This window comes from Zeugodacus cucurbitae, chromosome 2 (assembly GCF_028554725.1).
Source record: "Zeugodacus cucurbitae isolate PBARC_wt_2022May chromosome 2, idZeuCucr1.2, whole genome shotgun sequence".
NCBI classification, from domain to species: domain Eukaryota; kingdom Metazoa; phylum Arthropoda; class Insecta; order Diptera; family Tephritidae; genus Zeugodacus; species Zeugodacus cucurbitae.
The window spans coordinates 51614778-51641263 of NC_071667.1; the positions used below are offsets into that span (position 1 = coordinate 51614778).

Below are 26486 nucleotides of genomic sequence, written 5' to 3' on the forward strand. Positions count from 1 at the left end.
TTCAAATTTTGTTTGTACACTCGATAGTAAATATGAGAGCCGCAAATACAAAATACTCAAATGAAAATACAAATACAATATTTGTGAAAATAAATATTCATTATTAAATCCGAAGCAAGTTTAATAAAACTTTGACTGCATAAATCTGTGTTCGAGTATATTAAAAGAGTGCGTCCAGTGGAAATGTTTGCTGCTCGTACATTGCAATTACTGTCCGAACTTCCGATTATATGCATCACTCGTTTATACGAGTATATATGCGAACATTTGTGTGAGTGTGTGAGCAGGAGCATATTTTGTTTTGGAATATGTTGTTGCATATAGGTAAACATCAATACATACACACATTGGCGAGTTGCTTTCGCCTGCAACCACATGCAACATTTGCAGCGCTTAGTGCAGATAACGGTACTAAGCAGTGCTGCTGTCGATTTTGACCATGTGTTGGCGTACACTTTTGCCGGAATGGTAATAAATTTTATTACCGTTTTCACTATTGATGTACACACCGTCGTTGATGTTGTTGCTGCTGTTGCTATTTACTACCATAGTTGTTGTTTATTTCCTACTTGCTTTTATTGTTGTTTTTGTTTTGTGGCGTTGCGCTTGGAAGTGTGCACTCAACTAATACCATGACTTGATGTGGGTGTTCGCTGAAAGTTGTTAGTTGAACTTTCTCCATTGAAGTTTGCGTCGATGTTGTTGTTTCTGCAGTTGCGCACATTGCCGCTGGCATGTTGAACGTAATTATGTACTCTGATTTGCAATTTTCATAATTACCAGCGTGCTGAGTGCAGCAATACGATTGCAATAATAATAAAAGCGAGTGAATGGCAAGCAAATGGCAGGAACATTGTTTGAGCTAACACTTTCGACACATTCGCACGGCATGCGAGTCCTACGTCCATTGACCAGTCGAATTCATGGAACGGAAAAAGAAATGAAGGAGTAGAGTTAAAGCAAAACAGCTATGCCATTCATTTCCGCTGGCCTATGATGCCAACACCATGATAAACAATGCAGGGATTAGGGTGGTGTGATTTGGTTCTTCTTCTTCTGAATTAAATTATTTCAGTATACTGAATAATAACATAAAAATGTCCTTAAAAAATTTACATCTAATGGTGCACATGGTAGTAAATGGCAACAACAACGACGGTGTGTAAATCAATAGTGAAAAAGGTAATAAAATTTATTATCATGTAATGATTGCCTATTAAAGGCTCCTTCGGTGATTTTGATTATACCACTTTAAGATTATATGGGTCTAATGCTCTTCGAATAGTGATAGGTTATCACTATGAAGCCGGTTCCGAAAAGTAGCAAAGGAAACAACTTTCACTTTATCTTCGTCGTAAATGGAACACAAACATCTGTATATAAGAGAAATTTAGAAAATACCCTTCGTGGTAACAGTTAGTGTACTATATTGATATAAAAACCATTTTTGATATAAAAACTGTGGGTGTAAAATTTGCAAATGAGCCCAATTGTAGGCTAGATTTATTTTATTGTAATCCATGACCTCCTCCATGACGAAACATCACCAAACGGTCTGAGGCTGATCGACTTCGCTGAAGTATGGTCGTCTGTAGTACTAGATTCCAGCATAAGAAAATCCATCAAGCTACTTGGCTGTCCCCGGATCGAATCACTCGCAACCAGATCGATCATGTTGTGATAGATGGACGACATGTCTCCAGTGTTTTTGATGGGCGTACGCTTCGTGGTCCCAACATCGACTCGGACCACTATCTTGTAGCAGCTAAGATACGCACCCGCCTCTGTGTAGAAAAGCGCACACGTCAACAAACACAAGGAAGGTTCGACATCGAGAAGCTGCAATCACAACCGACAGCCGAACGATTTTCTACTCGTCTTGCACTCCTGCTCTCTGAGAGCACTCATCAGCATCTCGGTATAAGGGAGCTGTGGGACGGCATATCAAACTCCCTACGTACAGCTGCAACCGAAACCATTGCTTTTCGGAAAAGTCAAAAAAACAGCTGGTATGATGAGGATTGTCGTCTCGCAGTGGAGAGAAAACAGACTGCCTACCTCGCAATATTGCGATCGACCGCAACACGAGCGGGATGGGAAAGATACCGAGAGCTGAAGAGGGAAGCGAGACGCTTTTGCAGACAAAAAAAGAAAGAGGCCGAAATGCGTGAGTATGAAGAGCTTGACAAGCTGGCCGACAGGGGCATTGCTCGAAAATTTTATGAAAAGATGAGGCGATTTACAGAAGGTTTCAAGACCGGAGCATTATCATGTAGGGACCGAGGAGGTAATCTGGTAACGGATGTCCAGAGCACACTGGGATTATGGAGGGAACACTTCTCCGACCTGCTTAATGGCAGTGAAAGTACAACACCAGGAGATGGCGAACCCGATTCCCCAATCGATGACGATGGAGCAGATGTTCCATTGCCCGACCGTGAAGAAATTCGAATAGCAATTACCCGCTTGAAGAACAATAAGGCGGCGGGTGCCGATGGATTACCGGCCGAGCTGTTCAAATACGGCGGCGAAGAGCTGATAAGGCTTGCATCAGCTTCTTTGCAGAATATGGTCGGAAGAAAGTATGCCTGACGATTGGAATCTCAGTGTACTCTGCCCAATACACAAAAAGGGAGACCCCACAATTTGCGCCAATTACCGTGGGATAAGCCTCTTCAACATCGCGTATAAGGTTCTGTCGAGCGTATTGTGTGAAAGACTAAAGCCCACCGTCAACAAACTGATTGGACCTTATCAGTGTGGCTTTAGACCTGGAAAATCAACAACAGACCAGATATTCACCATGCGCCAAATTTTGGAGAAGACCCGTGAAAATAGGATCGACACACACCATCTCTTTGTCGACTTTAAAGCTGCTTTCGACAGCACGAAAAGGAGCTGCCTTTATGCCGCGATGTCTGAATTTGGTATCCCCGCAAAACTAATACGGCTGTGTAAATTGACGTTGAGCAACACCAAAAGCTCCGTCAGGATCGGGAAGGACCTCTCCGAGCCGTTCGATACCAGACGAGGTTTCAGACAAGGTGACTCACTCTCGTGTGATTTCTTTAACCTGATGCTGGAGAAAATAATACGAGCTGCAGAGCTCAACAGAGAAGGTACAATCTTCTACAAGAGTGTACAGCTCCTGGCGTACGCCGATGATATTGATATCATTGGAAACAACACCCTCGCCGTTAGTTCTGCTTTTTCCAGACTGGAACGCAGAATCACTCTTGCCAACAGGTGCTACAATGGACTAAGTAGGCAATTGAAAAGTAAAGTCCTCTCTCGACGAACAAAAACCAAACTCTACAAGTCTCTCATCATTCCCGTCCTACTTTACGGTGCAGAAGCGTGGACGATGTCAACATCCGATGAGACGGCACTAGGAGTTTTCGAGAGAAAGGTTTTGCGGAAGATTTATGGTCCCTTAAGAATTGGCAACGGCGAATACCGCAGACGATGGAACGATGAGCTGTATGTGTTATGCGACGACATAGACATAGTCCAGTGAATAAAAAAACAGCGGCTACGCTGGCTAGGACATGTTGTTCGAATGGATGAAAGTGCTCCAGTTCTGAACGTATTCGATGCAGTACCCGCTGGTGGAAGCAGAGGAAGAGGGAGACCTCCACTCCGATGGAAGGACCAGGTGGAGAGAAACCTGGCTTCGCTTGGAATAACCAATTGGCGCCAAAGTGCCAGAAGGAGGGATACGTGGCGCGCTGTTTTGGACTCGGCTATAACCGCGTAAGCGTTGTCTACGCCAGTCAAGAAGAAGAAGACATATCGGGTCAATCACATATGTGAAGTAATAAGAAGATCTGGATATATGTAGATAAATTAGAAATATAAATTAACCATGGGATCTCAATCTAATTAATCTGGAGAACAATGCAAGTTAAAATAAAAATAATTTTATTTTAAATATTTTCATTTAAAACAATTATTTCAATAAATCAAATATGAGTTTTTTATCATTTTAAGTATCCAGAGCCTTTCTGGAAATAAAAAAATGATAGAACAAGCTTAGTGAGTTTTACAAAGGAAAAATATTTGGAGATGGCATATGACGTCCTTTCCAGAACCTCTCAGTATAACCCGTATTAAAGCTCCAACATTTCAATCTAAATTAGACATTTTCAAGGCATTTGCTGGCAACCCTAATACAAATCCGTTGGAAACACATTGACATACTGCGTGTGAATTTCACTCCTCTATGAAACTTTTATTTTTTTTGCACTTTTTGTTTCTGTAAACCGCTTAATTATAGAATTATTTTCTATTGCAGGTAATTGTTTTTAATGCAGTTCGTGTTTTTGATTACCGGACACCCGCTGGCTCGTGGTGACGTCACTTGTCATTGGCACGAGAGGCGGACACTGCCCAGTTGTCCTACATCGGCGAAGTGTCGGTCGGATTGTCAATTATGCGGATTATCATTATTCATGCATGCAGTCACCCCGTTGACTCGGCTTAATTCGCTAGCCGACCAATTGATTTCACATGCAGTTACAACCTAACTGTGCCATACGCCCATCGCCTAGTGGAAATGTATATGTAAGAGTGCGTGTATTTACAGTTGCTTAGGGGCACAAATGACCAATGTGATTACGATATATGAAATTCTGAGTGAAATGCAATTTTGATGATATCACATTAGTATCGAAATTGAAATTGCTTCGTTTTCTAACTAATTTTGACAACTGCTGCCATCATTTATTTTCAAAACGACATCTGCAATAATAATGCGAAAATACAAGAATATATGAGTGCAAGTAGCAAACGCTACAAGAAAATTCTCACTTTTCAATGAAATTATCGTAAATTCAATAAAAATAATAAACACCTGAAGTGTTGACTGCTTAGTCATTAAGCAAATTTAAATGCGAAATTTCTACACAATTTCATAAAATATGAATTTTCTTTAAATTTATTAATTTCAGCATATGTTCTAAAGTTTATGAATTATTACACCTTGCCGCACATGTGGCTTTAAACCTTCCTCCTGCATCACTCATTAATTTTATTATTTTCATCATACCATGGTTTCACATATTTTATTATCAATTTAATTTTTGTTAATTATTGCCTAATTACTTGCGGCCTTTCTGCATAGCAACAAGATTGAAGTAGCGGAGATCCGCTTAGTGTGAAATCACTTTGTACTTCCATAAGTGCCAATCGCAATATTCCACCAAGTAACCTCAAAAATTGTATACATGTATATACATGTGATATATGTGCTTATATAGTATATATGTACATGTATGTGTATGTTTATAGTTGTCATTGATTTAATTAAAATCACCTACACATCCATACATACATATGTAAATAAATACGAACGTGTATGCAATAGAACGTAGAAATTAAATATATTCCCGAAAATAAAAATAAACTAAACGCTGGCAATGACAAATTAACACAAATCACACACATACACACGCACAATTTTGGCACTTTGGCACACGCCGACTATTGAATTATTACAACAATATTCATATATTTATTATGCATAATTTGTTATGCGTGTGTATTCATTAGCTAAAATTCTTATGCGACAAGCATTCAAATAATAAATGTCAACATGTCGAGGTAATAAAACAAATTAAACCCTTCCAGCCAATTACCAGCAATTTGCAGCTGCTGAAAATTTCTATAAATAACTCATATGAATATACATACTCGTATAAGTAGGTATTTGTAATTATGTGCAGCCACGCTATAAGGCACACATCCACATATACATACATAGGTGTTTACATATATAAATAATGAAGAAGTTTCTTTAAACTCCTGCAAAGGTAAATATGTGATCCAGGCAATCAAAATTAATTAGCAAAATATAATTTAGACACGTGCAAACTTTTAGCATAAATCAAATTTCTACATATTTAAGTGTGTGCCTACGTGTTTATTTGTCTTTACTTATATATATATAGAATATATATATATTCACATATTTATGACATGTTATTTGTATGCCTAAAACACATGACATAAATTAACGCATAATTCCTTTCATTTTTATGATATTTATATAATTTATAAAAATTAATTTACTTTCTTATATTAACAGCGAAAAGCGTAGATCGAAGTAGTTTCGACAATATCTACCAAAATTAGAGAGTTCCAGGACTCTACAAATCCTGCTTAAATCTAAAAATCTAAAAACTCTAAAGTCATATAGTGTAGTTTTTTCACCGTCAAAGCGAATCAGTCAAGCTTATTACGGCCTAAAAATGCCTTCAAAAAATTTATAAAATACGGGTAGTTGGTTATTATATCTGTGGATATTTTCTGAAATATCAGCCAATGTACAAACCAATAAAAGTTCTTAAATCTTTCGTAGAAATTTCAATTCGATAATTTGAAGCGAATGTTCATGATCTTGCGTCAAATACTTTGATAATTACAGTAGCTCAGAAAAGATTCGGGTTTAACATAAAAGGATCAGGTCCAAAATATTTATATATATATAGTGTTACTATTAAAGGTTGTTGGTCAGTTTCATACACTAATTGCTATTATATCAATAATCACAGCCTTATTTACAGCTTGGTTGCATTCCAGTTTTGTCTCGATTTGTATTCGATTAAAAACTAATGTAGAAAAATATGATTTTTGTTTTGTATGGTAAATCGATCTAAGTCAGCGATTTCATCAAGGAAAGGACGGTTAATTATTGATCAATTAAGTCCTGTGGGCTATTAAGGCTGCCTAATTTCTTTGAATTATCCTATTCATATAAAGGTTGATTATTCGTCCATACTTTTTAAAGACTGGTTTACGACTTTTCGACTCCCCACACATGTATATAAATTTCATTACATTTTCGGTTGATCTGTATCATATCAAGATATGTATTTGTTACTAAGTTTATGAGTATTGCAAAAACATCTTTGGAATGTATAAGTTGGAAATTCGTTTGAAACGCTTTAAATGTGCTTTTAATTCTCCGAAACTTATTTTATATATAAGTTGAATTCTGAATATTTTATAATTGATCTTCTTATTGAATATATGTAAATACATCTAGTTATTCTGGCTGAAAGCCTTCTTAAGTTCAGGACTATTTGTATACATTTCAGCTAACCATCTCCTCCAGGCTGTTAACAACACATGCGGAAGGCTTTAAAACTTTAAATGGAGGTCGAAACTGGCATATTGGGTTTCATGCATACTGTTCTTTCAGTTTATTAATAATTTAGAGACCTGCAATGAAAGAGACCAGTAAGAAATGTTGAACATGTCTACCGTTAATGCTGTGTACTTATATCCGAATGTACGCGTGTACAAAAACGTACTGATGCACGCAAAGCATTTTATAAGAACTGAAATCAATACTTTTTGGTGTCAATTGATTTTCGTTTTGGGAATCACTTTATTCTAGTGTTATTTGAGAGCGCACATAGACATACATACATATGTCCCCACATGCACATGAAATTTTAGCCCAAATTCAAATAAAAAGCCGAAATTGACACATTAATATTGCAAGCATTCGATTAAAAATTTATTTAAGTAGACTTTGTATGTAAGTAGGTTATATATATTCAAGTGAGTATGTAGATACTAAAATAAGAAGACTTGAAACGACAGTAAACTTCAAATGTATGTATGTATGTGCTCGTACTCGTATTGTCTCCGATATAAATTTATTGTTCCCCAAATGTTTGCGGGTGGAAAGTGGAATTATTCCAATGCCAATTATAATTGAATTTGATAAGAAATTCATTGACAAAGCTATATATAACTCAACCCAAATAACATTTATCAAACAAATTGAAAATATTCACAAGTAGGAAGCTTTCATGTCAAATTTTTATATTGCATGTCGCTAATGATGAAGGTGGATAAGTAACGACGCGGATAGTTTTCATTTTGAAAGGCATTTAATTTTAAGTTTTTATTGAGAAAAACTACACCACGAAATACGTCAACGTGAAAGCTACAATGGATAGATACTTTATAACGGGAGATGCTAAGGTTTATATTGCACTTATATAATTATAGATACACTTTGAAAGTAGTCAGATTACAATTTTGATCAACATATTATTTGGACTTGTTAAAATAGGTTTTAATACAAATAAATTGCGATAGATGGCGACGCAATTTTAGAATTCCGATTGATTAGGATTGTAAAACAATAGATAGAATAATCTTCTTTCGGTTTCTCTGACTATAGGAATACAAGAGATCAGATCTTTGAATTTTTTGTGACACATTGCAATGCATATGTAATTCAACAATCGATTATACAGGTTATATCGGTTCTCTTGATTGATGAATCGTAGTGTTGTCTAAATAACAAAACTTTTTGAAACAAAAGCTGGTTTCAAATTTATCGTTATTGGTCTTCGTAAGGTACTTTAGTGTGGCTATAATTAAAATCGAAATTTAGTTCAATGATACATTTTTGATTCTTTCTCGCATGGTATATTTTGTTAGTATTATCATAGATTTCCCTCAGATAGGCTCTGATTTTACCAGAACTAGCCTCTAATTATTTGTTTTAATAGCATGAGCTTAAACGTCATTGAAATCACAAAAGAGGAGATCGACTCAATAATTGAACATAAGGTATTCAGTTTATTACTTTTAATTAAACATTTTTTGTGCTAGTGATACATTGAAAATATTATTTTAGATCTTCTTTTAATATAATTTCATAAACATCTCTCTATTGATCTATGCGAATTACAAACATATATTTCATAGCATAATTAGCAGAATATATAACTCATTAGCGCAACAGGTGGGTGGGCAAAACAGATCACATTTCACGTACATACATACTTACATACATACATATATAATAAATGTATATATGTAATTATATGTATATGTTGTATATGTACCGCTACAATTAGTGTAATGTAAATATTGTTGAAAAATAAACAATAAACTTATTATACAGTGTATATAAACAGCTTAAGCTGCAAATGATTGATTAGACGTGAATAATTTTGTGGCTGCCGAATAGCGGGAGCCAGCTGCTATCTCAAGTTAAGCAATTTTTCGACAGCAAAGAGGTTTTGATAAAGTTTATGTAGATGTGCGGGAGTTGCCGAAAGCGCCGTTGTTTAAAACTCATTTTGATGAATTACTATGAAAAACTAGTGAGCCGACTACATAAAATATATAAAAGAAGGGAAATGGTATTATAGAGACATACATCATATTAGCAGCTTGTATGTACTCATACGTATGTAAAAGAACAACGAAATTATAATTAACTCAATGTTTTTGTGATAAACATTCAATCAACGGCAGAGCTTAAAGTAGAGGAAGGTATAGAAGACGGTTTTCAGGTGTTAAGTGTTTGTTGTATATGTTAATATTGATTTATATATCTACATATGTACCAGTATATAAAAATTGATCGATATTACTTTATATGTAGAGGCTTTATTTCCTCCAAAAACATTACACAGCCAAAATAATGGGCACGTGCTAAGGCACTTCGTATTTCTTTTAACCGCTTTAAAGCCCACAAAGCCGCTTGGTAGTCGAAGCCATAAAGCCATTAACGGTATTTTCATAAAATCATGGTGCAATTTTTGCTTATGTCACAGTTTACACATCAACGAAAAATATATGTAAATATTTACACTTATATGTATGTTTGTATATGAGTGTTTGTAATTTTTATTTACACAAATTTTCTTATTCACGCAAATTTTGCTGAATAATACATTCATGTTTCATATTGCGGCGCATTGAAATTTTCTTGCCAAACACTAAGCTCAGGCAATTGCCCATCCACATAGATGTTGGCGCTCATAAATACAAAGTAATTTTACTTTATGCTCCTTTTCGTTAAATCATCATCAATCATACTCACGGCTTCATTGATAAGTTTGTTCCGCTGTTGATGCATTAAGTTGATGTGCACCGATGTGATGAAATGTTTAGTTGTATACATATATGTCAGTTCTCTATACATAAACGCTGCTGTTGGCGATATGGCGCTTTTGTTGTTGCTATCGCTAATGTTGATCTGGCGTCGAAAGCGATTATGATTAGTTATGAGTTGAGTTTGGCATGTTCGCACACATACAGTTACACACATTTTATGCATTGTATACATGTATATTATATATGGTATATATGTATGTACTTCGGTACACTTGTCACTGCTTGTCTCCTTACCCTCAACTGCTAATCGCTCGTTGCTTACACAAATTGAGTGTCGGAAAAGCTTAGGTTTTTGATGTGCACCTTAAACTTCGATCATTTAAGTAAATTGCTCATATATTTATGCTATCATCTAACAGTATATTTAATACAGAAATATACTACACGAGAATATATATCAAAGCCGTTTGGTTTTTATTTAAATAACTGTTTTTTTTTTTTTTTTTTTTTTTTTCATATAATTCTTTATTTATTGAATCTGCTCTTTGGAGCCTAACAATAAGTTATAAAATCTTAATTCTAATTAAAACTAGACAAGCTCAACCAATTGATTGAGTTGTTTTGGTGAAACGTTGCTCCTCAGTGTGCTGGCATATCTCTTCTTTTTAGACGTGATTGATTACAAGAATGTAATAAAGCATTAGCCAATGGGTTTGGGTGATCGCGGAGTTTGGACAAATATTTATTTCTGCTGTTCTCTACTTCTTTCTTTACCATGAGAATACCAAGATCTTTATGGATATTTGCATTACGCATATACCATGGTGAGCACGTGATTGTTCTAAGCATTTTTGATTGGAATCTCTGAATTATATCGATATTGGTTGCACAGGTCGTACCCCACAGTTGGATGCCGTACATCCAAATCGGCTTTATGACCGCGTTGTATAATAGAACTTTGTTGTCTAGGCTAAGTTTTGAATTTTTATTTAAAAGCCAATTTAAATGTGCTGCTCTTATCTTCATGCAGGTTATTTTGCTCGATATGTGTTTTCTCCACGTGAGCCTTCTATCCATGTGAATACCAAGATATGTTACTTCAGTCGCTTGGGGTACTAAAATATTGTTCATTTTAACTGCCGGACACGTTTTTGGTCTTAGAGAAAATGTAACATGCTTGCACTTCTGTTCGTTTACATTTATACGCCAGTTTGCTAGCCATTCTTCGACAAAAATCAAATGCGCTCCTAATACTTTTGATGCTATAATTGGGCATTTGTTTCGGCTCACTAAAGCTGTGTCATCCGCAAAAGTTGATGTCAAAATATTACTAGCTGTTGGAAGGTCTGCTGTATATATTATGTATAGAGTTGGCCCTAAAACACTGCCCTGAGGTACACCAGCTCTTATTGGTCGTTCTTCAGATATGAAGTCTCCTACTTTGACAGTAAACTTTCTATTTTTTAAATAAGACTCCAATGTTTTATGCATTTCGAGAGGTAAGCTTTTTTTAATCTTATATAAAAGCCCGTCATGCCACACTTTATCGAACGCCTGAGCCACATCTAGAAATATAGCAGAACAGTACTCTCTATACTCGAACGCCCTTCTGATTTCGTTAGTAATTCTATTTACTTGTTCTACAGTGCCATGTTTTGCACGAAAACCGAATTGGTGCGTTGGTATTACATTATTTTCAAGGAGGAAAGGAGACATCTTTGATAGTAACACTTTTTCAAATATTTTAGAAAGACAGGGTAGAAGACTGATTGGTCTGTATGAAGACGGCTGTGTCAAGTCTTTACCTGTTTTCTCTATCATGATGATCTGCGACTTTTTCCATGAACTTGGATAGTACCCGAAACTGAGGATAGCGTTAAAGAGCAAGGAGAGTACTGTTAAAGCAATATTTGGTAACTCAATTAGCATTTTTGGAGTAATTTTATCGTGTCCTGCCGACTTTTTAGGATTCAGCTCTTTTATGATTTTAATAATTTCAGAAGATGACGTTTGAATAAACCCAAGCGACTCGTTAGCGCTATTGGAGATGATTGGCAGCTTAAAGCTGTTCTTTGGGCAATTAGGTTGAAATACCTTTTCTAGGTGATTTGCGAAACAATTTGCCTTATCCTCGTCACTTCTTGCCCAGTTTCCACCCAAGCCTCTTATAGGCAAGTTGGAGTCGACTGGAGGCTTCATTGACTTTTGGGCTTTCCAAAGAGAATTTCCTTTGTTTGAATTTGGACACAGTTTCTTTATATAATTGTGAGTGTGGTATTCTTCCTCACGTTTAAGCGCTGTTTTTAGTTTTCGTACAGCATATTTTAGTTGCAGCTGAGTAGAAGGGGAGCGATTTAACTGCCATTCACGTCTAGCTCGCCTTTTTTCATTTACAAGCTTTTCTATTTCATTATTAGTGAGTTTTCTGCGGATAATCGGTTTATTGCTTATGTTTGGTGTTGCTATGACAGCTGCATTTGATATTACATCATTAAATTCTCTTATACTGGTTTTTAATCATTTATAATTACTGCTATCTTTGAGACTTTCTAAACATCAAAATGCAAATCGCTTAAGAAATTCACCTTTCTTACTAGTTCTTTCTTTAAGTTCTTAATGTTTAAGTTATGTTTAAATATTTTTTGGCAATATTATTTTATTAGCTACGGTAGGGGTCAACAAGAGAAATGTATCGAATTTAGTGAACTCTTATTTATTTGGGACCATTTTCGTAGAACGAGTAGTATTTTGCTTCAAGACAAGCCCATATCTTAGCGATTACAACTTCATCGTCGCTAGATTTCTTTGGAGAAGAGGTATAGTGGAGGAGCATTGCCGATGGGTCCAAAATGGACTGCGGTGTAGGAGCGGGGATATACTCCAAGGATCTGAACATCCCTCTCTATCCGCCTACCGAATTCAGCTAGCATCTTCCAGGCGTAAGCCAAAGTACTGAGAATAGAGCAGGCCTGAACCTCTATTGAACAACTTCGGGATACGGAAAGTAAATATATACACAAACAGTCAGGGGGCATTACTATCTTTGGTGTCGGTAAAGTTCTATTGGAGCTTACTGAACAACTGCAGGAAGACTATGAGCTCACTGGCAGAAAATCTACATCTGTCCATAATATGGGCTCTGAATATTTTTGGAAATGAAACAACAGATTAGTTGAAAAGTCAGGACCCTCTCCAGACGAATCCGAAACAGAGGAAATATTATGTCCTTCAGGAATTATCAATAGAGAACTTCACACACAATTTGAACAAATAGCTTAGAACAAAAATACAAATGGACTATGTATGACAGGATTAAGGATTTGTTAAATAGTTCCAGGAAAGTAGCTATCATAACGGTACATTGGCCATTTGGAGAACATGCTCTTAAAAAGGGTCTCAAACAATGAAAAAATAAATAGATGAAACGAGATAACACGATATAAAGGTCTTACAACAATATATGAAAATGGCGCATCTAGCAGAAATGTGCTCCCAAGTATATCACAGCATAAATAATACAAGAAATTTTAACAAGGAATATCGGAATGAGAGAAACAGAAGTAATATTTTAAATATGAAATGTTTAATTTATTCATTAATTCACTAACCACATATATTTTTTTATCAACGCATTGATATTTCATATTCAAAGCATGTATATATACTAGTGGCTGGGCCACACATTGCTGTGGATAAGGTATATGTATGTTCAATTCTATTCTGGTTAGCTATAGATATAGATCATGTGTTCCGAATCTTATAGCTTAAATTGTAGCTTTGTTATATCCTTGTTTAACTGCTATTTTTTAGTCGTTGCAGAACTCCGATTTTGGCCATCAAGAATACCAACCTTCTCATAGTCATCGAGGTTTAAGTGTGAACTAAGTTATATTAGAATATCCAGATCAAATTATCGCTTGACCAAATGGCCGACCGGACAAACGGATGTTGAGCTGTGACAACGTCCACTTACCTAAAAATGTGTAAATCCTAATGTCCTTCCGTGCTGTGAATATCTGTTGTAAAAGTCTTATTTTTTCATAACTTCTTTTTGTATATTTTGCATTTATCCTGCTTTGCCTATCTACAACATAATCTCATTTTGCTAATTGTAAAGTGTACGAAGCTTTATTAAGATATCTAGATTTCAATTCAAATTATCGCTTGACCAAATGGCCGAATGGACAGACGGATGGACATTGCGACTACAATTTGCAATATAAAATATCCTATCTTTTAATTTGGACCAAACTGTGCAAAATTTCATTAAAATCGTTTCAGTAGTTTAGGCGCCAATCCCGGACAAACAACGTGAAATGAAAATATAGGAGATATATTTGTACATTTAATATACCGTATTGCTCATAATTCACTAACACGACGATCAAAATCTTGTAAACATAATTAAATGTACACAATTATTATTAACCCAAACGATTACCCTCCTCCCGCCCAACGGACGCGTGGGGCGCAGTCCGCATACGAGCGGAATTTGCCGAGTCTAGAAAGGCAAGAGATTTTTAAGCGTCCGGTTCTCAAACTGCTCAGCTATAGAAACAAACATTTCAACAGCTGAGAATTAAAAAATTTATAAAAACAAAAAGTTAAAAATTTCTGAATATTACTTATTAAGAGAAGACAAAATAGGTTTTTTGATGCTAAATATTGAGTCGGATGGATCAAATGTGCTGGAATGCGAATTAAAATCATGACATATTCGGCAGAATGGTTCATTTAACTCAAAATTTGTTCTAGAAGATTTTAGAAATAATGGTCTAAACTGCCTGGATGAACGCAATGGGACATTAAACTTAATATCAGACAAAAGGAATGAACTACAAACTAAACCATTCAGAAGTTTTACTAGAAAAATTATACCTAGCATTTCTCTGCGACTAGTGAGTGTGGGAAGATTTATAAGTTTTAAACGACTAGTATACGAGGGAAGATTCAATCTTGAATCCCAATGTAAGTGGCCTAAGGCAAAAAGTAAAAATTGTTTTTGAACGGACTCAAGCTTATCAGAATGGGATTGATAGATAGGATTCCATACCACAGAACCATACTCCAATATAGGCCTTACCAATGTTGTAAAAAGAATTTTAGTAATATACGGATCACTAAATTCTTTAGACCAACGTTTAACAAAGCTAAGAGCATCTTTAGTTTTGAAGACAATTGAATTTACATGAGAATTAAAATATAGTTTAGGGTCCATATTAACTCCTAAATCAACAAAGCTAAAAACTTTCTCTAAACTGAAGTTATTTATTACATAGGAGGAAAGATCAACAGTTCTACGGGAAAAGCACATCGTTTTACATTTTTTAAGATTCAGTGGCATATCATTTTTGTGACACCAAGTAACTAAATTATTTAAATCCGATTGCAACTCAGTCCTTTCGTTATGAGAAGTATATGATTTAAAAATTTTTACATCATCCGCATATAATAAAATTTCTGAAAACTTCATTACTGAAGGTATATCAATGATGAACAACAAGAACAGAATCGGGCCGAGATGACTACCCTGTGGAACCCCTGAAGTGACACTAATTGAATCGGATAATGTATTATTAAATAAAACTTGTTGTTTTCTGTTAGTAAGATATGAGGATACCCATTCAAGAAGTCTTGGTTGAAAACCAATTGAATTGATTGAAAGGAAAACATTGTAACTTATGAGCCTTTGGTTTGCGGCGGCGTATGAGTAACATGAATTCACTTTCCAATCATACAGAAACAAATACTACAGTTATCAATTTATATCCATAAATTTTAACATATTTGCCAATGAATGTAACCACAAAGTAATGTGAATCTCTAAAGCAAGGTATGTTATTGAATATTAAAATAAATTGATTTCGATTAATATCACTTATCATATTTCATTAAATATTTTCATAGAAAAGATTATAAGTTTTGCAAGTTAAAAAATTAACTACATGTAATATATTTTCACGTTACTTATGTTGTATGTAGAAAGATATGTTGTAGATTTATTTGTGAATGGAAACCAAAAAAGTATTTACTTTTAGAGCTTGAACACATACCTACTATATAGCTGCACTAAACCAGAAAATATACTCGATGTAAAAAACTTGATCTAAACAAGCGCTCTTCAAAGCTACAAAAATAACTAAATTCACTTTCAAATAAATCAACAGAAAATTTATTTATTTACAAATAATCAATGAATGGGGAAAATTCAAAGCAAAATGCAAAAAGTTTTGTTTTGCATTCGCTTTCACCTGGCTTTATAAATATTTACACATTCATACACTTAACATTTGAATATACACTTGTAAAGAGCTTTGTTTTCGGTTATCGGATATAGTAAATCAGTGGAAACCACAAGCGATAAAATTGGTTAAAAAATAAAAGGCACTCAGTAAATTTTAATTTATATTGCTTCACACGCTTTTTCAGCAGGATGTAAACAAATACGAACTTTTTTATATGTTTACCTATTTTGCTTTTATTTTTTGTTATATTTACACTTGTTTGTGTAGATGTGTACTTGCAATCAGTTTGTAAAACGCTTTTATTTATAAAATTCGAATGTAAATATACAAGGTGGTGATCATGGCAATAACATGAATACAAATACGCCAATTAAGCCAATGAGAATGAACACTAAAGTTCATGCCTTGTTTACACCCAAAAAAAAATGCAAAACAATAATTAACATATGGACAATATCTCTATTTGCCAAAGCTTTTCAAAATAATTTCTGAGGAAATTGCCATTTCAAAGTGGAAATTGTCGAAAAAATTAGCTTTTATAAGACAATAGTATTTTCAATATGTTTCAACGCAACGTTTATTTGTTGTTTCGTAAAAGTTAAGTGTTTTAACGGTGAAATGAAAATTGATATGAAAATGAAGTAATGTTTTTTGGACGCACTTCAAATCGATGGATTAAATAAATAGCTATTAGCAATGAAATGGAGTTTAATCAATTTAAAAATAATATTTTTTATACTCCAACTAAATTTTCGAATTTCCAAAATGTAATAAAATCCTATCAGTGCGACTAATCGCAACTCCATTACCTCCGCAGGTCCTCTCTCCGCACAAGAGGCAACTGACGACTATTCAAGTTTATTGTAGCATTAAATGTAATAAATTTTAACTTTATTTTCCACTTAAATACGGTCTATGGCATATACGTGTAAGTTGTAGGCGCCTATGTATGTGACTGCCTCCAGACACACACATACATACAGCCAAGCATAGGCATATGCTAGGGTAGTTATACTATGTGGCAATGTCAGTACATATGTGTTCGTTGTGCCTTTAACTGTCTGGCAAGCGTGCCAAAAATAAACCAATAAGCTGAGATTTTATTAGTCACGTTTCCTCACCCAGCCGATTCAATGAGATTAGCTTTAAGCTAAATGCAATTGCTTACTTTCAATGGACTGTTTACGGATTTCAGCTTTAAGTGCAGACAACATAAAACATTTTTGGTGTAAATAGAAAATCCGATTAATAAACAAGTTTGTGTATACATTTGGGCATAATCTCTCTCTCATTGAGTTTAAAAAAAAAAAAATATTACAAAATAACTAATGCAGCTTAAGCAAATTTGTCTACCAGATTGCAAGAAATATATGAGCAGAGCGTTGGGTTTAATTGACTGCTGTAGACTAAGCGCAGATTTATTTCACCACACTGTACTCGCTACTTTGTCTTAGCTGCTCAATAAATATATTTCGCAATTTCAATTATTTTCTGCTCGCAAATAAATTATGGCAATTAATTTTGCACTGGAAATTAAAACTATCGCAGCATTATTGCTTATGCCCGTATTTGACAAATTGGAATTAGAAACTGCTTTGCTGCAGCGTGACATCCATACAAATTGCTGCAATTTCATTATAAAGCGTTTTTCTTTTTTTCACTGCAAAAGCTTTCAACCAAGACGATGAGAAGATGAAGAAGAAGACGCACTGAGCCGCATGACAGACCACAAGAAGCGTGCGGCAAATTGCCCGTGAAAAATTGAGTGTAGAAATTATTTTAATTTATTATGGCCAAGTAAGTACATTAAAGCTTCCACCAACTACGAGTATATTATATACATTAATATACACAACAATATATTTGTGTGTGTGTGTAATTATATGCAACACTGTCACTTCATCGCAAGCCGAAATAATGAAGTAGTCCGCACTGCCGGCCGCGCAGCTAAAGATTAGTATCACTTCTACTTAATGCGCTAACCGAGCGTTGTTATAGTTGTTGTCTCCTTTATGCAGCAATCTTAATGCCTAAATATTAGGCGGCATGAAAAATTAATAGCTCGCATATAATTAATATGTACTTGTAGCAGTTGAGATAATTATCTTGTTTAAATTATATGGTGATAAATTGCTGTTTCATATAATTTTAGTTTTTTTTTGCTTGCTTAAATTGATTGTTGTACACTTATTGTCGTTGCTTACACTAATCACATACCCGCTGGTTCTCACCAACTTATTTAGTCATTAAATATTGCGTATACGCCCAGGGTGCTGAACCGCTGCCTTCAAATTGGTTTGCTTATTGGAAAATGTTTACTCGACTGATAATTTAATAATCATAAACACTTACAGAACAAGTTCACAAAGGAGTATGATAGAATTCAATAAAGTACACAAATAATAGGACTATATGTCAATCAAGCTGTATCGCTGTTAATCAATGCTTTAGTTAAAACTGAGGGAAATAAATTTAAATAAAAGTAAAAAAAATGAATTTTTACCCAATTTTGAATTTTCATCATAAAATTTTTCTTTTAGCGAATTTTCATTTTTCGAAATTTAATATTTTGATATATCACGCTTATCACGAATATAGCTTGTTGCAGTTATCAGTGACCAAGAAGGGTTCTCCACCATATTCTCTTTGGTACTACTGAAAGACTGGATATGCAAATGACCTACCCGTGCCCAGCAAAGAGAATTCACGTACATCACATAAATTTGAAAATAATTTTATTTATTCCCCATATGTCTTTTGAATTCGATTTATTGAATTACTCTTTTGGCTGAGAGCGTTTTGAAACCAATAATATAAAATATCAAAGTTTTGCAAAATTCAAGAAAATATCACCACTCACAACTGTAATTGTTTACAAATGTATAAAATATTTCTTTCTGTTATATTATTTTAAATTGCTTGTACACATTTGTAACTCTATTTGACTTATCTGCAATTATAATACATGAACGCATACATTGTACAAGCGCATGTAAATAAACCGTTTGCTTTGTACACCGACTAAAACTTCAATTGATTTATTTTTAATTACAGTAAATATTAGATTAATATAATCACTTTCCACATCAGCGAACATTTCAAATATCACGCAAATCCCATTTAAGCCCATTCGTGTACATGTTTGTGTATGGCTGTGTGTTGGTATGTGCCTTGTGCAGAATGTTTGCTTACAAAGTTATTGTGACATTTGCAAGCCACAACCACAAGCATTTATTATACAAATGAAATTAAATCCATTTGTTGATTTAAATTTGCACAATTTATTGTTGTGGTCACGCGCACTCATATCCAGGCGGCGCACGGCGACATTCGCATGTGTGTGCATGTAAACATTCGTGTTTATGTGGCCGTGTGTGGTAGTAAATTTGGCGGAGATAATATCAAATTTGGCAGCAAAGTGGATTTGAATGTAGCGGAAATTTGTCTCTTTTCTGTGTGTTTTTGTGCGCACACACATACAGGTGCCTTAGTTTTTGCGATTGCTATGAAATTGGGCAAATAGAAAATGTGAATTTTATGACAGCGAAATTAATAAAACAAAAAGCGGAAATGAATATTTTGCATTCAGGGATTAGAATATAAACATATGTATATATATGTAATGTCTATTACAATTATTATACAAACGATTAAATATGAATAATTGTCTGTAATGTCCATTAATCGTTCTAAGTATGTAATGTGTTATACAAATTGAAATTATTTGTTTTTATGATAGAACTTTGAAAAGGAAATCATACAATAGCTTAAGTCTTCGTGTACCACATTTTTGAAATTTCATCTTTTAGATTTAGAGGTTGGTCAGTAAGTTGTACTAGTAGAAAATTTTATGAAAACATTTATCCTTCCTTAGTTTACTCAAATTAAAAATCATTCCATACTAAACCTTATGCTGCAGTGACCCATATGTATTGCTACAAGCAGTCTAGGATTGTCAAGTGGAAATACAATTAATTATTTGAAATTTACCTTTTTAACAAGAAGAACTCTGAATGACGAAGTCCACGCATTCGCTGTCATTAGTGATTCGTACTTTCCTCCTTTATTTTTTGCGAAGCTCTACCCTATGTACCTATAGCGTAGGCTTCAGTAGGAAAATATAAACCAATTACATAAATGACATTTGGTTAGAAGAAGGCTTGACCGTATTCCATTTTCACCCATTTTCCAGTTGTTGTCGAACTCGTTTTGGAAGTGTTATGCACGAAATTTTAGCTAAAACTAGCACATCCATAGTCAACTTTTCGAACTGATCCATATAAAGGCCAGACATATCACCTCTACTTTGATTTTTCCTAACCTCTAAAAGTTTTCTGCGATATGTTTACCCTGTTATTAAACCAAAGCAAAAGGAGTAGATGGGTACTGCTTCAATCAATTTTTATTGAGATCGCTTTAGCAGTTTATAAGAAACACATATTAAGCCACGTACACATTTAAATAATTTAAAAGGAAGTAAATTCGAAATATTTTTTGCTCCTCTTACACCTCTTTTATGAAAATAACATATTTAAACTTTTGTTGGTCATATTGTTTGCATATAAAATCAGTTGATGTATTACTTACTATAGAGATTAATCCTTTTTGGTAGTTTAATAAAATAAAACATGTGTTGAAATATACAAATATTATATGGTATATAACTTGCTTGAACTGTCACCAAATATTTAAAATAAATCTATAAACACCATTCTAATGTCAATATTCCAACTAAATAAATTGCTAATAAAACTTAAAGCCTTAATCAACTGCAATAAAGAAATGTCAAATAATGCCAACCTACACAAACGGCCTTCGTCTGGAATCGCTTGCCTTTTGCTACCTTTACTTCTACCTGGCTGCAATAAATTTGCGCCATAAAAGCAAACCAATGTCAAATTAAATTTATTGTTTGCCAAAAATAAAACGGACTACAAATATACAATCTCAGCGTTGCAAAAAAAAGAAAAGCACATGTTGATACCCATATAAACACTCGTATCAAATAATTACGTCCAGCAGAGCGCACACACGAGCTTTACGGTATACGGGTATACGAGTCGGCTAGGCGTTCAACGCCCAGACCAATCAGCTGATATGTGTATCAATTGACTGACTGCAAGGCCTGCCAATAAATCAAGCAGTGACAGCTCAATTTCTAAGCACGTGACTGGCGACGCTGCCTCAGCGAAGACAAAATGAGCAGGTCAAAATTCGCAAAGAAAGTAGCTAGGGTAGTGAAGGCAAAGGCAAAAAATCCACGCATATTACTCACCTTCGTGCAAATCATCAAAGCGACATATTTTATCTGTAAAAGTAGAAAAGATATCGCATTAATATGATATTAAATTGAAATGGAAAAGTACTTGCATTATACCTAATTTTGGGCTATATGACGTAACTAAATGAAGACAACAAACCGAAATTATTCATTTAATGAAAACAGTCAGATAAGCTCTACATAAATATATTCAGACAGATTATTAGTGGATAATAAGTTATGACAATTTGTATTAAGATCATGAAGACATACATATACAACTGATTATACTGTCTTTAAGAGCTCGCGTTTCATAAGTTCATAAATAACAAATTTGGCCATTTCTAATGAGTAGATAGGTTCAGAGAGTGTCGAATTAGCAACTGTGTAACTATTTAGTCAGGAAGAAACGAATAAGAATACCGGTACTGTTTGGCTTAGATAAAATTGACTGAGAAGTGAGTGACTATGAACCCAAGTCGCATTCCAAAAAAAAAACATTCGAACAGATAGAATGAAAGCTAGCAAAGTATTAATGATAACGAAAGCCTTTAAAATCAGAGAGTCCTTAAGGTTCACTCACTGCCTTCTTCAAATACCATATATGACAAAAAACTTTTGAACAATTAAATCAATATTTTTGGACTTCTGGAACCCCAACTTTTTCTTAGTGGTAGCCTTCATTGAATGGAATGGTATTCATGAAAATTTCAAGTCTATAGGAACAAAAATATTTCCGCTCGCCCCTTTAAAATGAAAATGATGAATTGTTTATCGTTCAACAAACCTTAAACAGTAGCGAATCGAATAATCATTTAGTATAAATGTAATCAGAAAACGAACTAAGTTTCGTTTTTTTTTTATATTTATTTATTCGTCTACACTAATGCTGTCATCATGAAAGTAGTCACTATCAATATTAGCTTCACTTCTTCAAATTGTAGAAACACTTCTCAAGCTCGATTTTTGGCTATTTAGCTATTTCATCGATTTTTCGCGTGCTTGTAAAGCGACTTCGATAGCACGAAAAGGAGATGCCTTTATGCCGTAATGTCTGAATTTGGTATCCCTGCAAAACTAATACGGCTATGTAAACTGACGTTGAGCAACAAAAAGCTCCGTCAGGATCGGGAAGGACCTCTCCGAGCCGTTCGATACCAAACGAGGCTTCAGACAGGGTGACTCACTATTGTCCGACTTCTTCAACCTGATGCTGGATAAAATAATACGAGCTGCAGAGCTAAATAGAGAAGGTACAATCTTCTACAAGAGTGTACAGCTACTGGCGTACGCCGATGATATCGATATCATTGGAAACAACACCCTCGCCGTTAGTTCTGCTTTTTTCAGCCTGGATAAGGAAGCGAAGCGTATGGGTCTGGTGGTGAACGAGGACAAGACGAAATATCTCCAGTCATCAAACAAACAGTCTGCGCACTCGCGTCTTGGCTCTCACGTCACTGTTGACAGTAATAACTTTGAAGTTGTAGATAGATCCGTCTACTTGGAAACCAGCATTAATAACACCAACAATGTCAGCCTCGAAATCCAACGCAGAATCACTCTTTCCAACAGGTGCTACTTATTTAAAATTAAAGTCCTCTCTCGACGAACCAAAATCAAACTCTATAAGTCGCTTATTATTCCCGTGCTGATGTTTGGCTCCGAAGCGTGGTCGATGGCAACATCCGAAGAGACGACTCTTGAGGTTTTCGAGAAAAAGGTTTTTCGTAAGATTTATGGTCTTCAGAAGACACGAAGACATTGACATAGTTCAGCGAATAAAAAGACAGCGGCTACGCTGGCTAGGTCATGTTTTCCGGATGGATGAAAACACTCCAGCTCTGAAAGTGTTCGATGCCGTACCCGCTGGAGGAAGCCGCGGAAGAGGACGACCTATACTCCGGTGGAAAGACCAAGTGCAAAGTGACCTGGCTTCACGTGTCTTTAAATCTTTTTATTCTATTATAATATACATATTTAAATATTTACTTATTTCTAGAAATATTAAATTATTATTATAAAAAATACCATTCTATTGAAAAATAAGGACTATCCTAACATATATGTACATATAAAATAAATGTGTACATCGAACATTGCAATTTCTTTCGACCATTCACAGCTGTCGTTAAAATATCCACAGCATCGTGGCATTGCATTGAACATACGCCCACTTATTGAAATTGTGATTTTATACGGCCACACATACATACCCATAAATAAGGTGGGGCTTAAAATAAAAATTTGCATAGATTTTATAATTTTAATTTAGGTTGCCGTAGCAGGTCAGCATCCGTGACGAAAGCGTGTGCAAATTCGCATAACTAAGTAAATATGAAAAAAATCAAAATTCTTTTCAAACAGCATCGGCACAACAGCATTCAGGCGCTCAACAGAACACGCATTCAGCACGCATTGATTGCATTTGCCATAAAACCATATAATTAAGTGTATTTTTTCACGAAACAACAACTCATATATACGTTTTTATTATGTTGGATTCAAATATATATAATACATATATCTACATATAGCATATGTGAGTGGGTGTCTGTATATATTTGCATATAAAGTATATTGATTGTATGCAGGCGCCAGCCTAATGATTCCTGAGGCCAACAGCTGTATTAAATTATAAAAACACACCCACACATATTAATTTTGTGACACAGCGAGTTTCTGAGTTGTAAACAAAAATGTACAAAATTCACCAGAAAAAATCGAAATTGTAGAGTAAACATTAAATAAAAACCACCAAAAATGTTTAGCAAGTGCAGCAGTTTTGCTTGAGGGAGTTCGCCTCAGCAGACACGGGGTTCGCTCGACTCTTGTCAACATTCAGCAGAACACTCAATTGCCAACGGGCAGTCGCGCATTTACACCCAGACAGACAGCCACTACGTCTGAAAGCAAGGAGTGACAGTCGAGCCGCGACAAGTTTATACATCCGAGCACATACAAATGTATACTCCTTTATAAAATAAATAAGAGAAACGTTTCTGCGAATTTCGCGCTGATTGTGAGAAATTTCAATGTCCTTTGATATCTGAATGCTGATGAGAACGACTGTGTTTGTTTTGACGTTCCTAGTACTGATTAAGAGAAGTGTATACAGTATTTGATTAATTCATTACTTATACGTATATATATCCCTATTATACTATGTTAATGACTAGGCTAGACAAAATGTATGAGGTGTGACATTAAAGTCTTTCTTAAAGTATTGATGGGGAATTTAAAAATGTTTACAACATTTTTTTTTTACTTTCGCAACCTGTTGCACAGAGTTTTACGCTGATTGTATTACCAAAATTATTTGATATAGATTTATGTATGTATATATGTATTTCAAAATTGTCAGGATGCCGAGATGAGTTGAATTTCGGATGTTTTAACTCAAATAAAAAAATTAAAATTATTGATGAAACTTCTTAAGAGGTTTAATATGCATATATCGAAAAGGACGATAATGGGGCATTGTGCGTAGTCGCTAAATGAATCATATCTCAACAATTACTAGACAAATTTAACAACATTTGGTGCGTCAGATAATCTTGTCATCCTTACGTCACAGTTTGGAAATGAACGAAATCGCCTACTTTCCATATAACAGATACAAATCTGGTATCTACAAACGTTGAAATTCAATTTATTTATTATTTATTATTTCTCGGTGGTGTAATTCCCCAACCCCTTTATTAATATAGACTTTGTGGCGTATATGTATTGCTAAAATTGGTCCATGAATTCTTACAGTCTCCATATACTATATATATGACTTTTCGTTGTTCTGGGGGACTTTATATCAAATATATCGGTCTATATGTCAGATGGCTTATTGAAATATCTTAAATATTTTTTTCAACCATACATTAGTTGTATGTCAAAAGTAAATTAAATCAGTCCAGACCCTCCCCAAAAAACCCAATATAACCAATAATATATTAAGGTAAATCCAGGATTTTCTATTTACCGAACTTGGCCTTTCCTTACTTGTTTTTACATTTTTTGCTTTAATTGCAACCATTCTTGTAATTATCACGTCTAGTTTTCATCTATTGGTCATGTTCAAAAAACTTTAAGGAGCAATGTTAAATATAAGTAAATGGCTGGAAAAATGTTGCTTAGTTCAAGAATTTCGAACTATTTATTTACCATATGTGTACTTACAAGTCTGCATTGTCTGCAAATTATGCGAGAACACAGCACAGCAGAGTGATAGGATGATGATGTCTGTTATGTTGCGCAAACACATCTCACTGTAGCTTGAGGCAATATGCGGGCTTGTTTATGTACCGGCATGCTTAAGTGCATGCCAAAACAAATACACGAACTTGTAAATATAAACACATAGGAGAAATTGTATACATGTATATACAGGAAGAGTGTGTCTGGCTTTCATATTGCATCATTGCATTTACACTATCATCACACACACACATACATACACATGCAAACCTCACCATTTCAAAATGAAGGTGGAAGCTGGCTCTCAACCTTTGCTTGGAGGCCGAAGGCTAAGTTTCAATTGTACCGCTATATGTCTGCATGTATTTAAATGCATCTGCGATGTATGTTTGTATGTGGTCGATTTTATTTTTAGTTCCTGTGTAATTTGTTGTTGTTTATTTTTTGTTAGTCGCCACTGCTAATGACACTTGACACCCCAGCCTGTCAACGACATGCAAGCGCCGTAATTACGCCGCGCACAAGCCAACACACATACATATGTACATACATACGGGCACAATTTATTATTTTTGTAGTTGGCGTATAGTTGTTGTGCACACCAGGGCGGTTGTTGTTGGCCAGCAGGCATTTGTGTAGGCGTTATGTCTGCAATTTCATGTGTTCTTACAAATGTTCGACTCGACACACATATAGAGACAACTTTGTTTTTGCATTGCAAGAGAATTGCTGTCACAGAAAAATGCAGAAATATGTATGTAGATCCAAATGTGTTTGTGTTCGTATAGTATAACTGCTGCATTTTTAAGTGCTTACTCATGCTATGTTGTAGGTGCCTTTGGGTATTGCTTTAATTTTTAGTTATTTAAAAATGTGCTTTAATATTTCTTTTAATGGAACGTTATGTCCAACATTTAAAA

At 34.8% G+C, this 26486-nt stretch overlaps 1 protein-coding gene across 2 annotated transcripts in view; it reads right to left on the reverse strand.

Moving 5' to 3' along the window:
- Positions 1–26486, reverse strand: part of LOC105214247 (5-hydroxytryptamine receptor 1) — a 143421-nt gene that overhangs the window by 65129 nt on the left and 51806 nt on the right. For both annotated transcript variants that reach the window (XM_029041668.2, XM_029041666.2), the window contains exon 3: positions 21391–21423. The gene's annotated coding sequence lies outside the window, so the exon portion shown is untranslated. The remainder of the gene's footprint in view (positions 1–21390; positions 21424–26486) is intronic.